Source organism: Tamandua tetradactyla, chromosome 14 (genome assembly GCF_023851605.1).
Source record: "Tamandua tetradactyla isolate mTamTet1 chromosome 14, mTamTet1.pri, whole genome shotgun sequence".
NCBI classification, from domain to species: Eukaryota; Metazoa; Chordata; class Mammalia; order Pilosa; family Myrmecophagidae; genus Tamandua; species Tamandua tetradactyla.
In genome coordinates this window covers 39,517,416-39,532,375 of record NC_135340.1, presented here as the reverse complement: position 1 = coordinate 39,532,375, position 14,960 = coordinate 39,517,416, and the positions used below count along the sequence as shown (strand labels likewise).

The 14,960-nt window shown below is 36.2% G+C and overlaps 1 pseudogene; it reads left to right on the top strand.

Annotated features, from left to right (window-relative positions):
• Positions 1-12,011, top strand: LOC143655343 (olfactory receptor 4K17-like; annotated as a pseudogene).
• The last annotated feature ends 2,949 nt before the right edge of the window (positions 12,012-14,960 follow it).

Genomic DNA, 14,960 nt, shown 5'->3' with positions numbered 1-14,960 from the left:
ATGGTCATATTTGGAGACAACTACAAACTTGACTGTTCTAGTAGATCAGAAACTCATCCTGCAATAATGCTTTATTTGGATGCCTTGAATAATGGGAATGACTATGTATCTGACCATCGGAAGTCTGGAGATCATGTCAGTCACCTAGGGTAACTGAACTGAAGCTGAGGAAAAAAGTGGCAAGAGAAAGAAAGACGTATTTGGCGGCATTGATCAGGAGACAAGAAACTGACATGCCTAGGTGTATAAATATATCATACTGGAACTTTTAAGAAAATTTTTTAAGGGTAGAATATGGTAAAATTAAAATTAATATTAATATTTTATCTGTTTTCATTAGTTGCTCATTGATCACTTATTAAATTAAATCTGTATTTCCTCAGCTGGTTTGTTAGTGTTAGATGCCTAAATCATTTTTTAAAATCATCACACCTGCACTCACACCCCCTACCTCCATTAATTAACACACAATCTAAAGAAAGTTCATAGAACTAACAGCTTGAATGTCTTCAAACCAGATCACCTCTGTTTCCTTGAACAATGGGCATTCATGTATTACTATCACTAGACAATTACAGAGGGGACTTCTCACTCCTCCTATCACTTGTTAACATAGAGATTTGTATTCTCAGTGCAACTCCCCTTTTCCCCTGCTCATCAAACCATTTAATCCTTAGAAATGTCCTAACTGTGAAGTTAGACTATATGTTATCCAGGGGTAAAAAAAAAATTAGTAAAAATAAAACGTGGGATGCTTAACAGTAAGTAGTAGTTACAGTTGCTATTGGTGGCAGTATCTCCACTTTGGAAGTGAAAGCAAGGTGATGTTCAATTTCTCTTCACCTTCTGAGCCTTTGTCTCCTGGCAGAATATGCAAAAAAATGGTTGGTCATTTTTCTGATTTCACAGTAATCCTCATCCACATGAGCAGCTTTGAATGTCCTAAACTTTGTATGATGTCATAACAGTTACGTCTATGCTACACACCTCCGTGCAGCCGCAGTTGGTGGCATAAACTACTCCTTCAAAAGCAGCCCATACCTCAATTTTACATTTTCATAGTAAGCCTGCCTACAACCCACTATCTGTGACTTAGGGTCTTATGACTGACCCTTATTGCTTCAGCTCCCCACAAAACCATTTCCCTTTACCATCCAGTCCCTTGTCTTCCTGTGTCACCAACACTTCCCCAAGGTCCCTATAACCATTCACCACTATGTAGCCTGCTTGTGATATTCCTTTTTTATTTGGTATTTATTGACTTTCTCACCTTCACTTCGTAGAATAAGCTATAGCCTATGCACACAGAACATATCCATATCAAATACATGAAATAATAATCTCAACTCTTACTTGTATAAGATTTCAGCGTCATAAAGCATATTCATATCTTTTCTCATTTGTTCTCCATTGCCTTTTTGTCTTTGTTTTCAGGTTTCAAGGCAAAAGTGATTTTCCTAAGGCATAGCATGAGTTTGTGGAAAATTCCAAAGTATAACACCACATGACTGCTAGTGGGAACTGTCTCCACTACTTACAGCTCTTAGAAACAATCTTTAAGTAACATCCTATTTATGTTTCTATCATTATAAAATATCAGGTCTAATTATAACTTTTGGGCTTTTTTTGCTGAAGAAAGTACTTGATTTTGAGGGTAGAATAAGGTAAAATTAATAAAACACCTTTATAATTAATTTTCTTGAAGAAGTTATTCTCAAGATTAAATAAGTTATTAAGAGCTCCTGATTTTTTATCTTGTTAACCACGTTATGACTGCTTGCACAACTTGTATTTCCTATGGGAGATTATTTTCAAAATCATAAAGACTACATCAAATTAGGTTAAGGAATTTAAATAAAAGGCTCAGCTGTTTTGGTTTCATGCCCTTAATTTTGAAATGTCTGCTTAGTTGTGTCTTACTCCTAAGATACATCTGAGCATGAACATGTCATTTCCCATGGGAATTCCAGTAAGGTATATTTTGGAATTTTGAGTTTGAAGTTCTTTATATATAGATATGTGTATATATGTACATATACGCATATATATGTATATATGAATATTTAATTTTACAAAATATGATCATACTTGCATAGAGTGTTTTTCAACCTGCCTTTTATTACTGAAAAAATAAGCATATTCTTAAATAGTTTCTGAGACATCCTTCTATCTGTTGTGCAATATTATATCCTACAGATTTCCTAAATTATATTTATGATTGTGAATAGTAATTGTAGGAAACTTAGATTGCATCAATTCTTTTTTTTTGGAATTTATATTTTTTAACTTTTTTTATTAATTAAAAAAATTAACAAACAAAACATTTAGAAATCATTCCATTCTGCATATACAATCAGTGATTCTTAATATCATCACATAGTTGCATATTCATCATTTCTTAGTATATTTGCATCGATTTAGAAAAAGAAATAAAAAGACAACAGAAAAAGAAATAAAATGACAACAGAGAAAAAAAAAAACTATACGTACCATACCCCTTACCCCTCGCTTTCATTTACCACTATTTCAAACTGAATTTATTTTAACATTTGTTCCCCCTATTATTTATTTTTATTCCATATGTTCTACTCTTCTGTTGATATAGTAGCTAAAAGGAGCATCAGACATACGGTTTTTACATTCACAGAGTCTCATTGTGAAAGTAATATCATTGTTCAATCATCATCAAGAAACATGGCTACTGGAACACAGCACTACATTTTCACGCAATTCCCTCCAGCCTCTCCACTACAACTTAAACAGCAAGGTGATATCTACTTAATGCATAAGAATAACGTCCAGGATAACCTCTCAACTCTGTTTGGAATCTCTCAGCCATTGACACTTTGTCTCATTTTACTCTTCCCCTTTTCGTTCGAGAAGGTTCTCTCAGTCCCTTGATGTTAATTCTCAGCTCATTCTAGGGTTTTTCTCATTCCTTTGATGCTGAGTCTCAGCTCATTCCATGATCTTTGTCCCACGTTGCCAGGAAGGTCCACACCCCTGGGAGTCATGTCCCATGCAGAGAGGGGGAGAGTGGTGAGACTGCTCATCATATTGGCTGGGGAGAGAGGACACATATGAGGAAAAAAAAGTCTCTCTTGGGGGTGACTCTTAGGCCTAAGTTTTAAGTAGACATGACCTATCCTTTGTGGGATTAAGTTTCATGTGAACAAACTCCAAGACTGGGGTCTCAGCCTATAGCTTTGGTTGTCCACACTGCTTGTGAGAATATCAAGAATTCAACTTGGGGAAGTTGAATTTCTCCCCATTCTCACCATTTCCCAAAGGGGGCTTGCAAATACTTTTCCAGTCACTGATCAAATCATTCTGGGATTCATTGGGAGGTCACTCTGGACAAACCAACAAAATCTCATGTGCTACCTGAGATTCCAAGTACTTATGACATTCAATCAAACTATCTACATGAGTTATGTTAGGAAATGCTCTAGTCAAAATCTAAATTTTGTAACAAATAAGCATTTTTTTGCTTTAGTCTCACACATAAGGTGACATTTTAAAGTATTAATTGACATCTATTTTCAGCAACTTGCAATATAGACATTCCTTTGTTCTTCCTCATGCAAAAACATTTTTAAAATTTGTACATTTTACATTTCACTATTATTATACACTCTAGGAATTCCTAGATTATACCATCTCGATCTTTAACATCTATCTTTTTTCCTGATTTCATTTACGTCCCTAGCCCTCCTCCCTTTATCATTTTCACATGCAGTTTCATTCAGTGTTTTAACATAATTACATTATAGTTAGGTAGTATTGTGCTGTCCATTACTGAGTTTTTGTATCCAGTTCTGTTGCACAGTCTGTATCCCTTCAGTTCCAATCACCCACTATCTTACCCTATTTCTATCTCTTGATGGTCTCTATTACCAATGACATATTCCAAGTTTATTCACTAATGTCGGTTCATATCAGTGAGACCATACAGTATTTTTCCTTTAATTTTTGGCTAGTCTCACTCAGCATAATGTTCTCTAGGTCCATCAATGTTGATACATACTTCATAAGTTTATTTTGTCTTAGAGCTGCATGATATTCCATCGTATCTATATACCACAGTTTGTTTAATCACTCGTCTGTTGATGGACAATTTGGTTTTTTCCATCTCCTTGCAATTGTAAATAATGCTGCTATAAACATTGGTGTGCAAATGTCCATTTGTGTCTTTGCCCTTAAGTCCTCTGAGTAGATACCTAGCAATTGTATTACTGGATCATAGGGCAATTCTATATTCAGCTTTTTGAGGAACTGCCAAACTGCCTTCTACAGCGGTTGCACCATTTGACATTCCCACCAACAGTGGATAAGTGTGCCTCTTTCTCCACACCTTCTCCAGCACTTGTCATTTTCTGTTTTGTTGATAATGGCCATTTTGGTGGGTGTGAGATGATATCTCATTGTGGTTTTGATTTGCATTTCTCTGATGGCCAGGGACATTGAGCATCTCTTCATGTGCCTTTTGGCCTTTTATATTTCCTCTTCTGAGAAATGTCTGTTCAAGTCATTTTCCCATTTTGTAATTGGATTGGCTGTTTATATGTTGTTGAGTTGAACAATCTCTTTATAAATTCTGGATACTAGACATTTATCTGATAAGTCATTTCCAAATATTGTCCCTATTGTGTAGGCTGTCTTTTTACCTTCTTGAAGAAGTTCTTTGATGCACAAAAGTGTTTGATTTTGAGGAGCTTCCATTTCTTTCTTTCTTTCTTCAGTGCTCTTGCTTTAGGTGTAAGCTCCATAAAACTGCCTCCAATTATAAAATTCATAAGATATTTCCCTATATTTTCCTCTAACTGTTTTATGGTCTTAGACCTAATGTTTATATCTTTGATATATTTTGAGTTAACTTTTGTATAGGGTGTGAGGTACTTCTTCCTTTCCAATTTTGATGCCTTGTATTTCTTTTTCTTGTCTAATTGTTCTGGCTAGAACTTCCAACACGATATTGAATAACAATGGGGATAGTGGACATCCTTGTCTTGTTCCTGATCTTAGGGGGAAATTTTTCAATTTTCCCCATTGATGATATTAGCTGTGGGTTTTTCATATATTCCCTTTATCATTTTAGGAAAGTTCCCTTGAATTCCTATCCTTTGAAGTGTTTTCAACAGGAAAGGATGTTGAATCTTGTCAAATGCCTTCTCTGCATCAATTGAGATGATCATGTGATTTTTCTGCTTTGATTTGTTGATATAGTGTATTACATTAATTGATTTTCTTTTGTTGAACCAACCTTGCATACCTGGGATGAATCCTACTTGGTCATGATGTATAATTCTTTTAATGTGTTGCTAGATTTGACTTGCTAGAAGTTTGTTGAGGATTTTTGCATCTATATTGATTAGAGAGATTGGTCTGTAGTTTTCATTTTTTGTAATATCTTTGCCTGGTTTTGGTATGAGGGTGGTGTTGGCTTCATAGAATGAATTAGGTAGCTTTCCCTCCATTTCATTTTTTTGAAGAGTTTGAGCAGGGTTGGTACTAAATCTTTCTGGAATGTTTGATAGAATTCACATGTGAAGTCATCTGGTCTTGGACTTTTCTTTTTAGGAAGCTTTTTAATGACTGATTCAATTTCTTTACTTGTGATTGGGTTATTGAGGTCATCTATTTCTTCTTGAGTCAAAGATAGCTATTCATGCCTTTCTAGGAACTTGTCCATTTCATCTACATTGTTGTATTTATTAGCATAAAGTTGTTCATAGTATCCTGTTATTACCTCTTTTATTTCTGTGAGGTCAGTCGTTCTGTCTCCTCTTCCATTTCTGATCTTATTTATTTGCATCCTCTCTCTTCTTCTTTTTGTCAATCTTGCTAAGGGCCCATCAATCTTATTGATTTTCTCGTAGAACTAACCTTTGGTCTTATTGATTTTCTCTATTGTTTTCATGTTCTCAATTTCATTTATTTCTGTTCTAATCTTTGTTACTTCTTTCCTTTTGCTTGCTTTGGGTTAGTTTGCTGTTCTTTCTCCAGTTCTTCCAAGTGGATAGTTAATTCCCGAATTTTTGCCCTTTCTTCTTTTTTGATATAGGCATTTAGGGCAATAAATTTCTCTCTTAGCACTGCTTTTGCTGCCTCCCATAAGTTTTGATATGTTGTGTTTTCATTTTCATTCACCTCCAGATATTCACTAATTTCTATTGTAATTTCTTCCTTGACCCACTGGTTGTTTAAGAGTGTGTTATTGAGCCTCCCCGTATTTGTGAATTTTCTGGCACTCTGCCTATTATTGATTTTCAACTTCATTTCTTTATGATCTGAGAAAGTGTTGTGTATGATTTCAATCTTTTTAAATTTGTTGAGACTTACTTTTTGACCCAGCATATGGTCAATATTTGAGAATGATCCATGAGCACTTGAGAAAAAGGCGTATCCTGCTGTTGTGGGGTGTAATGTCCTATAAATGTCTGTTAAGTCTAGCTCATTTAATGTAATATTCCAGTTCTCTGTTTCTTTATTGATCCTCTGTCTAGATGTTCTGTCCATTGATGAGAGTGGGGAATTGAAGTGTCCAACTATTATGGTAGATATGTCTATTTCCCTTTTCAGTATTTGCAGTGTATTCCTCACATATTTTGGGGCATTTTGGTTCAGTGCATAAATATTTATGATTGTTATGTCTTCTTGTTGAATTGTTCCTTTTATTAGTAGATAGTATCCTTCTTTGTCTCTTTTAACTGTTTTACATTTGAATTCTAATTTGTTGGATATTAGTATAGCTACTCCTGCTCTTTTCTGGTTGTTATTTGCATGAAATATCTTTTCCCAACCTTTCACTTTCAACCTATGTTTATCTTTGGGTCAAGATGTGTTTCCTGTAAACATCATATAGAAGGATCCTGTTTTTTAATCCATTCTGCCTGTCTATGTCTTTTGATTGGGGAGTTCAGTCCATTAACATTTAGTGTTATTACTGTTTGGGTAGTACTTTCCTCTACCATTTTGCCTTTTGTATTTTATATATCATATCTAATTTTCCTTCTTTCTACACTCTTCTCCACAGCTCTCTCTTCTGTCTTTTCATATCTGTCTCTAGTGCTCCCTTTAGTATTTCTTGCAGAGCTGGTCTCTTGGTCACAAACTCTCTCAGTGACTTTTTGTCTGAAAATGTTTTAATTTCTCCCTCATTTTTGAAGGACAATTTTGTTGGATATAGAATTCTTGGTTGGCAGTTTTTCTCTTTTAGTAATTTAAATATATCATCCCACTGTCTTCTTGCCTCCATGGTTTCTGCTGAGAAATCTACACATAGTCTTATTGGGTTTCCCTTGTATGTGATGGATTGCTTTTCTCTTGCTGTTTTCAAGATCCTCTCTTTCTCTTTGACCTCTGATATTCTGGGTAGTAAGTGTCTTGGAGAATGTGTGTTTGGATCTATGCTCTTTGGGGTGTGTTGCACTTCTTGGATCTGTAATTTTAGGTCTTTCATAAGAGTTGGAAATTTTTCAGTGATAATTTCTTCCATTAGTTTTCCTCTTCCTTTCCCTTCTCGTCTCCTTCCAGGACACCCACAACATGTATATTTGTGCGCTTCATATTATTCAATTCCATGAGCCCCTGCTCATATTTTTCCATTCTTTTCCCTATAGTTTCTGTTTCTTTTTGGATTTCAGATGTTCCATCCTCCAGTTCACTAATTCTAGCCTCTGTCTCTTGAAATCTACTATTGTAGGTTTCCATTGTTTTTTTTCATCTCTTCTACTGTCTCTTTCATTCCCATAAGTTCTGTAATTTGTTTTTTCAGGCTTTCCATTTCTTCTTTTTGTTCATTCCTTGCCTTCTTCATGTCCTCCCTCAATTCATTGATTTGGTTTTTGAAGAGGTTTTCCAATTCTGTTCGTATATTCAGAATTAGTTATTTCAGGTCCTGTGTCTCATTTGAATTATTGGTTTGTTCCTTTGACTGGGCCATATCTTCAATTTTCCTTGTGTGATTTATTATTTTTTGCTGGTGTCTGGACATTTAATTACCTTAATTAGTTTATTCTGGAGATTGCTTTCACTTATCTTACCTAGGGTTTTCTTGCTAGATGAGTTTGTTGTCTATCTGTTCTTTAACCTTCAGTTCAGTTTTTTCTGGGCCTCTAGCTTAAGTTTTGTTTAACAGAGGGTAATTTTTCGGTTCTTGTTTTCCTGTTTCTTGTCCTGCTTGTAAAGTGCCTTTTCCCTCCCCACACTTAGGAGGGTCTACATAGGTATTACATACTCCAGCCAGGTTTTCCGAGAATAAACTGGCCTCCTTTCAGGGGAAAAAAGTCACATGCATCAGTTTTCCCTGACAGTGAGACCAAGCAGGTTGAAAGACTTTCTTGTGAAGTCTCTGAGCTCTGTTTTTCTTATTCTGCCCAGTATGTGTCGCTTGTCTGTCTGTGGGTCCCACCAGCAAAAGATGTTGTGGCTCCTTTAATTTTGAAAGACTCTCCCTGCTGGGGGTATGGTGGAAACAGAGGAAAGGTTTTAGGCTGGTTTCAATGGTTTCAAAGCACTAAGCCCTGGGGTCTGAACTCCTCAAGAGAGGAACTCCACCTGAGTTGCGTTTCTCACCTCCCCTGGGGAAGGGTCAAGAGGGAGACAGCCCTGAAAGCAGCCTGCCTCTGCATTAGCCTGTGGCTGCCACAGCCTGTGCAATCCTGCTGCTGAATCCAGAGGGAGCCAAGCCTCTGTATAAACAGCCACAAAAGCCTCCTTTTCACTCCCTTTCCTCTTTTTCATTTAGCCCAATAGGCAACCTCCGCCTTGACCAGATTCACCTGAGCTGGGAGCCTACTTTTAGTAGTCAGAATTTGTTTATTAATGCCACAATTGGTGTTTGGTTGGACTCAGTCCCTGCTCCTGTTAGAGTGTCTTTCCTTTCCCTCCATGAAGCCACCTGTGGGGGAGGGGCACCAAGCGCTGGCCACCATAGCATGGGGAGCTTCCGTGGCTTGGGGAACTCACTGTTTTGGAAACTTGCAGCTAGTCCAGCTGGTCCAAACTGGGGTATGCTGGGTGTCCGGTCACTATCGTGGCTCCGGAGCGCTTCTGTATTGTTTCTGGTTATTTAGTAGTTGTTCTCTGCATCAAATTTTTGCATAAATAATGTTGCCATGAGGATTGGATAATCAATTCATAATCATTATCTTGGCATAAATTATGAGAAATAGAAGATCAATCTCAACAGTTCACCACATTTTTTTTTAACATGGGCAGGCACCGGGAATTGAACCTGGGTCTTCTGGCATCGCAAGCAAGCATTCCTGCCTGGTGAGTCACCGTGGCCTTCCCTGTTCAGCACATTTTAAGGTTTTGAAATATTTTAAATTAATAAACAATGTAGAGACTAACTTACTTTTAAGGGGAAGGACAAGTACAAAGAGATGACCAGGTGACATGAGTATTAGGGAGCAAAATTTGCAGTAGGACCCTCAGTTCAAAAAAGTACAGTAGGTATATGGCTTAGAGAAAATGTCACAAACAAGAAAGAAAATTCTGCTTAAGAAAGGAGGTAAAGGACTTATCACAGAGAAACTTCTAAACAAAAATTTGCTAGAAAGGCTGTATCAGATATTTATATGAGTTAATTCAAAGTAAAAATCAAATGAGCTAATAAGAAATTTAAAATAACTGAAATGGGAAAAGAGTAATAGACACTTTAAATATTGAGGCTGAATAGAAACCCAAAGATCAAGATCAATCACTTTGTTTTTCAGATGGGAAACATGAGGGACAGAAAAAAAGATGAACCAGCTCTTCAAGGGAAAGTTGGTTCTCAGTCCCGGATTTCCAACTTTAATTAAATGTTTTCAAAATACTGTGCTGCTTTTTCTCACATCTTAATTCAGGCATAGCTATTATAGCTTTCAATCTGTTCTCTCTCTCCTGTGTTGTTAATTGACTCCCTCAGATACAGTTTTCTACAATATCACACACATGTACACACACAGGTATTCACACATGCATACAATGTAGCCTTCTCTATAGACCACCATGGTTTACCAATTTTGAATGTAGTAAGTAAAGAGATTGCTTTCCCCAACCTGAGGCTTCTAGAATAGGTGCTGCCCCTCTCTCTCATCTTCAGGTCAGTGACATATTCATGAGTGTGAGTGGGTGCCTGATGAAGAAAATGGAAAATCTGGTCATTTAAAGTATAGAGTTTTATTCTTTGGGATGGGATGTGGCATAGTAGCTGAAAGCATGAAGAAAGACATTTAAATGCCACAGATAATATCATTTGTATTCACTTTTTTTAATGCTCATTCCATAATATGTGACCCTTGTTTGAAATGATGGGGCTGCTCAGAGACATTGAACATTCATCACTGCTGCTTAACCACAAGGTGTCTTTTCAACTTTTGGGTTCTATAAAACCTTTGTGAAAGTGGGTTTCAGCCACAGTAGACACTGGGAAATAACAATTACTTTTGAAAATAATATGTCTACCAGAGAGGCTTCATAGGTATGTCCAGATTAAACCCACTTACTGGTTGCTGGGAATTTAAGAAGGAAATGAAAGAACACTTGTGCACTCCAAACCTCACTTTACCCTTTTATCAAGAACATCTTTAAATATGCTGCATTAAAATCCTTAAGCCCTAGAATTGATTTAGAACTAAGAACATATCATCTTAAGGTAGTTTTGGAGAGAGGTAACACTCTGAGTCACTTAAATTAGAATTTGAAGAGGTTTTGTAGAGTCTCAATTTTCCCCAAAAGATTCAAATTAAAGAATCTCACTTCCAACAAAAACAAACTCATGGATGATGGGAGCAATTCCTTTCACCTATGAAAATGAAGCACAAGACTCTGGGTTTATGGATTGCTTAAGGGAACTAAGAAATCTGTTCAGGGTATTGTTTATAAGCTACAGTTAGAGTCTTCCAGGAGTTTATAAGTTTTCCAGTTTTTTCCTCCCTCTTAGAGATAGTAGGAAATTACATTAAATTTCTAAATCAAATAAGAATGTTGAAGGGTCCATAAGACTATAAAGTTTGGCAATATCCACGGAATTACTGCCCTCTCTTTTTTTCTCTACAGGTCATCCCAGCATAAACTATTCAGTGGATTCCAGGAGAAATTCAATCAGTCTCAAGTATCAGAATTCATTTTGCTAAGACTCATGAGTTCACAGTATATTCAGTTTCTTCTCTTTCCACTCTTCTCTATTATCTATGTAGCCACAGTTTGGGGGAACCTTCTCATTGTTGTAACAGTGTATTCTACCCCAAACCTGAACACCCCCGTGTACTTTCTCCTTGGGAAACTCTCCTTTGTGAATATGACCCTTGCATCTTTTGCCACCCCTAAGATGATTGTGAACTTGGTTAAAAAGCATAAGACCATTTCTTTGCTGGATGCTTCATCAGATCTTTCTCTTTCACTTACTGGGTGGGGTTGAAATGGTACTGTTGGTCTCCATGGCATATGAAAGGTATGTGGCCATTTGTAAGCCCCTACAGTACATGACCATCATGAACAAAAAAGTGTGTGTTTCACTGGTAGTGGCTTCGTTGTTTGTAGGTCTTCTTCACTCAGGGATTCAGATAGCTTTTGCTGTGAACCTGCCATTCTGTGACCCTAATGTGGTGGACAGCATTTTCTGTGACCTTCCTCTGGTTACTAAGCTTGCCTGTATAGATTCTTACATTGTACAGATTGTCATTGTTGCCAGCAGTGGAATGATATCCCTGAGCTGTTTCATGATTTTGCTTATCTCCTACAGCCTTATCCTCATTACCATTAAGAACCATACTTCTACTTGGCAGTCCAAAGCCCGATCTAACTTGATGGCTCACATTAGAGTGGTAATTCTCTTCTTTGGACCATGCATTTTCATCTATATTTGGCCCTTCAGCAACCACTCTGTGGATAAGTTCCTTGCTGTATTTTACACCATTGTCACTCCTATCTTGAATCCAATTACTGACACTCTGAGAAACAGAGAAATGAAGTTATCCATGAAGAAACTCTGGAGTGTTTTTGGAGCTCCAAACAAGTGATATAAGTTAAAAATATAATTTAACTAGAAATAATGTATTTAATACTCTAAGGATTCTTTCTAAAAATAAAATAATTTTATTCATATTGAACAAGTGAAGAAGACAGCAAGAATATAAAAATCATCTACTACAATGGTGTAAAATCAAGAAAGAATTAATTGATAAATACTTTTGGTGTCTCCTAAGAAGGCATAAATTCTGAGTTTCAGTATCTACTTGCACCATCAGTGTATACTCATTTTTCCTGTTGCCTACAATCTAAGAGTGTTTTGTAGATGTTCCTGAAGTCTGTTGGTATTACCAAATCTTACTCCCATCGTCCCATGTAATAATACTGCACTTCAAAAAAATAAGTACTGATTCAAAAAACTATGCATTCCAGAAAAGACATTGACTTTTTTCTTAAAAGTAGTATGAATTTAAAATAATGACTTCTAATATTAAATGACTATTATTACTTTCCAAGAAATTAATATATTGACATATAGGTTTCAACTGTATTAATTCCCATTAATGAAACAAGACTCTATAGAATTTCTCAAGCTGTGACTCGGCAAATATATTTTACAATTTTTAATTTTGTTCCCTCTGTAACATACGAAAATGATATAGGATATAAAAATCAGCAGCTATAGATAGTTTTATCTTTTAAACAAATATAATCCTAGGCAAAGTCCAGTGGTGACAACAAAAAACAATATATATGTTTTGGTAGATAATTTTATCTACTTTCACATACCATTTGACCATAATTATAAAAATAGAGTTTAATGATTAAGGAAGGCCTTGCTACCTTAATAAAGAAATTTCAGGTACTAACACCAACTCCAGTTACAGATACAGAAGGAAGTAGGAAAATAATTCTGTGTATGCTGTCAACAAAATAAAATGATCTGAATAAATCCACAACAAGGAAATATTTTGTGTTGTTTTAATGAAAGGAAAAAGTTGAGCACTGAATTTTCTGGATGTCTGTTATGTTTATGAGCAAGTTATTTTAGAATGCATTTCTAATAAATTCCAATTCTCTTAGGCATTCTTTCCTCCAGTCTCATTGAGAGAAAATGAAGAAAATCTTGCATTCTACAAAGCAAATCAAGAATTTGTGAATGTGAACCATAACTAAAACACAAACAGCACAACAGACAGGAACTCAGAAGCCCTTCTACTATAAATGTACACAGATAAATGCTTCCACCACTAAACTCTCAGCTGTAATATAAATAGAATAAGAATGCTAGGCTCTATGAAAGAATATTATCTGGTTCATTCAAAACAAGTAACAGATTCTAGGAAGGAAAGTAGGGTTTTTAGAGAACTCTTTCATATTTCACAAAAAACAGAGTTCCCTATTACATTACATAGCACGGGCTCATACCCACTGCCAGAGATGGAAGTGCAGGGACAGCTTTATACATAGACCAGCAAGCTATCTGATGACCTCAACTGTCCCCAGAAAACAATTTCAATGCACAAAAATATGCAAACAGTAACATATTTCCTTGGTTTTAGCCATGTATATCATATCAGAAATGAGTTTATTGATTCCATTTTTCTACAACACCCAGCCAAGATTGGAGCCCTAGGGGAATGATGTTCCCCTGGGCATGAAGAACTTGAATACATAAGGAAAAGGTTCAGAAGAAAATGGCAAAAGCCCTAGGATACATAGATTTTGCCTATTTTGAAATCATTTTGCACTTGTTTTTGTTATACTGTATAACATTAAGAGCACTGGCTAACAAGAAAACACAGCTTTGAAGAAACTTGTGATATTGGAAAATCAGTTATTGGGCTGTAGTTAGATGTCTAGAACTAGTAGTCAATGCTATCTAGGGTGTTTTCATTTCCTAGCTACTAAAACAAATACAATAGAATGTGTTGCCTTAGTATCAGGAAGATATTGATTCATGGATTAAGAAGTTAGAATGCCTGCTTCCTCCCAGGGTCAGTATCTTCAGGTTGCCCAGCTGTCTTTGCAATTCCTTGTCTTTTCTATCATATGGCAATGTATATGGTTGTTTCTTCTCTATCTTTTATGTTCTGTTGACCTACAGGTTTTTATTTTGTACTGTGCTTCTCTCTCTGTGGCCTTCTAAAGAAAGTTCTCCAGTAGTGGGATTAAGACTCATTCTGATTCAGCTGTGGCACACCTTACCTAATGTAACTGCACCTAAATTTCCTATTTATAATGAGTTCACGTCCACGGGAAAGGATTCAGATTAAGAACATTTTTTCTGAGGTACATAACTCCAAGATACCACACATGTGTATCATGTTCTAAAAGAAATCAATTTATCTCTGTTCCACAGTAAGAAACAAGCAAATGTTCATAATAGCTCAAATCATAATTGCCAAATTTGAAGTCACTCAAATGTTCATCTAGCAAATGGGTAAACAATGCAATGTGTTCTTACAAAGGACCATTTCTGAGCAATGAAAAGAAAATAAGCATAGAAAATAAAAATAGAGGCAGGACTTTCAGAATGGCTGCATTAATGACTGGGAAGATCATCCCTTCCTTGAAAAAAAATTAAAACTGGATAAAAATCCCCTAAAACAACATTTAAAGTCCTTTAAAATTGACCAAAGGCCATACAAAACTTTTGTGAATAATTCATTCAATAAAATAGATGGAGGGTAATTAGGACATTGGGATGGTGTTACATTTAAGCCAGAGGCTGCTCCCATTCTCCCCAGCAATAGGTTGTGAAAATTTTACCTGAAGAAGTGGGGTAACCTGTGAGAATAGGCTACTTCAACCCCTTCTAGCTTGGTTCCTGGAACACAGAGGTGGTATTACTTTGGGGGCCAAATAAGGATATGAAACCTAGTAGCTCCCATCCCATCAGTTCCTTAGTTCAGGCTCTATGTTACAGAGGTTCTGCCTTCTATGAATATGTGAGGTTGGGCAGACTGACTGCTGCATGGCCCTGCCTGAGGGAGCTG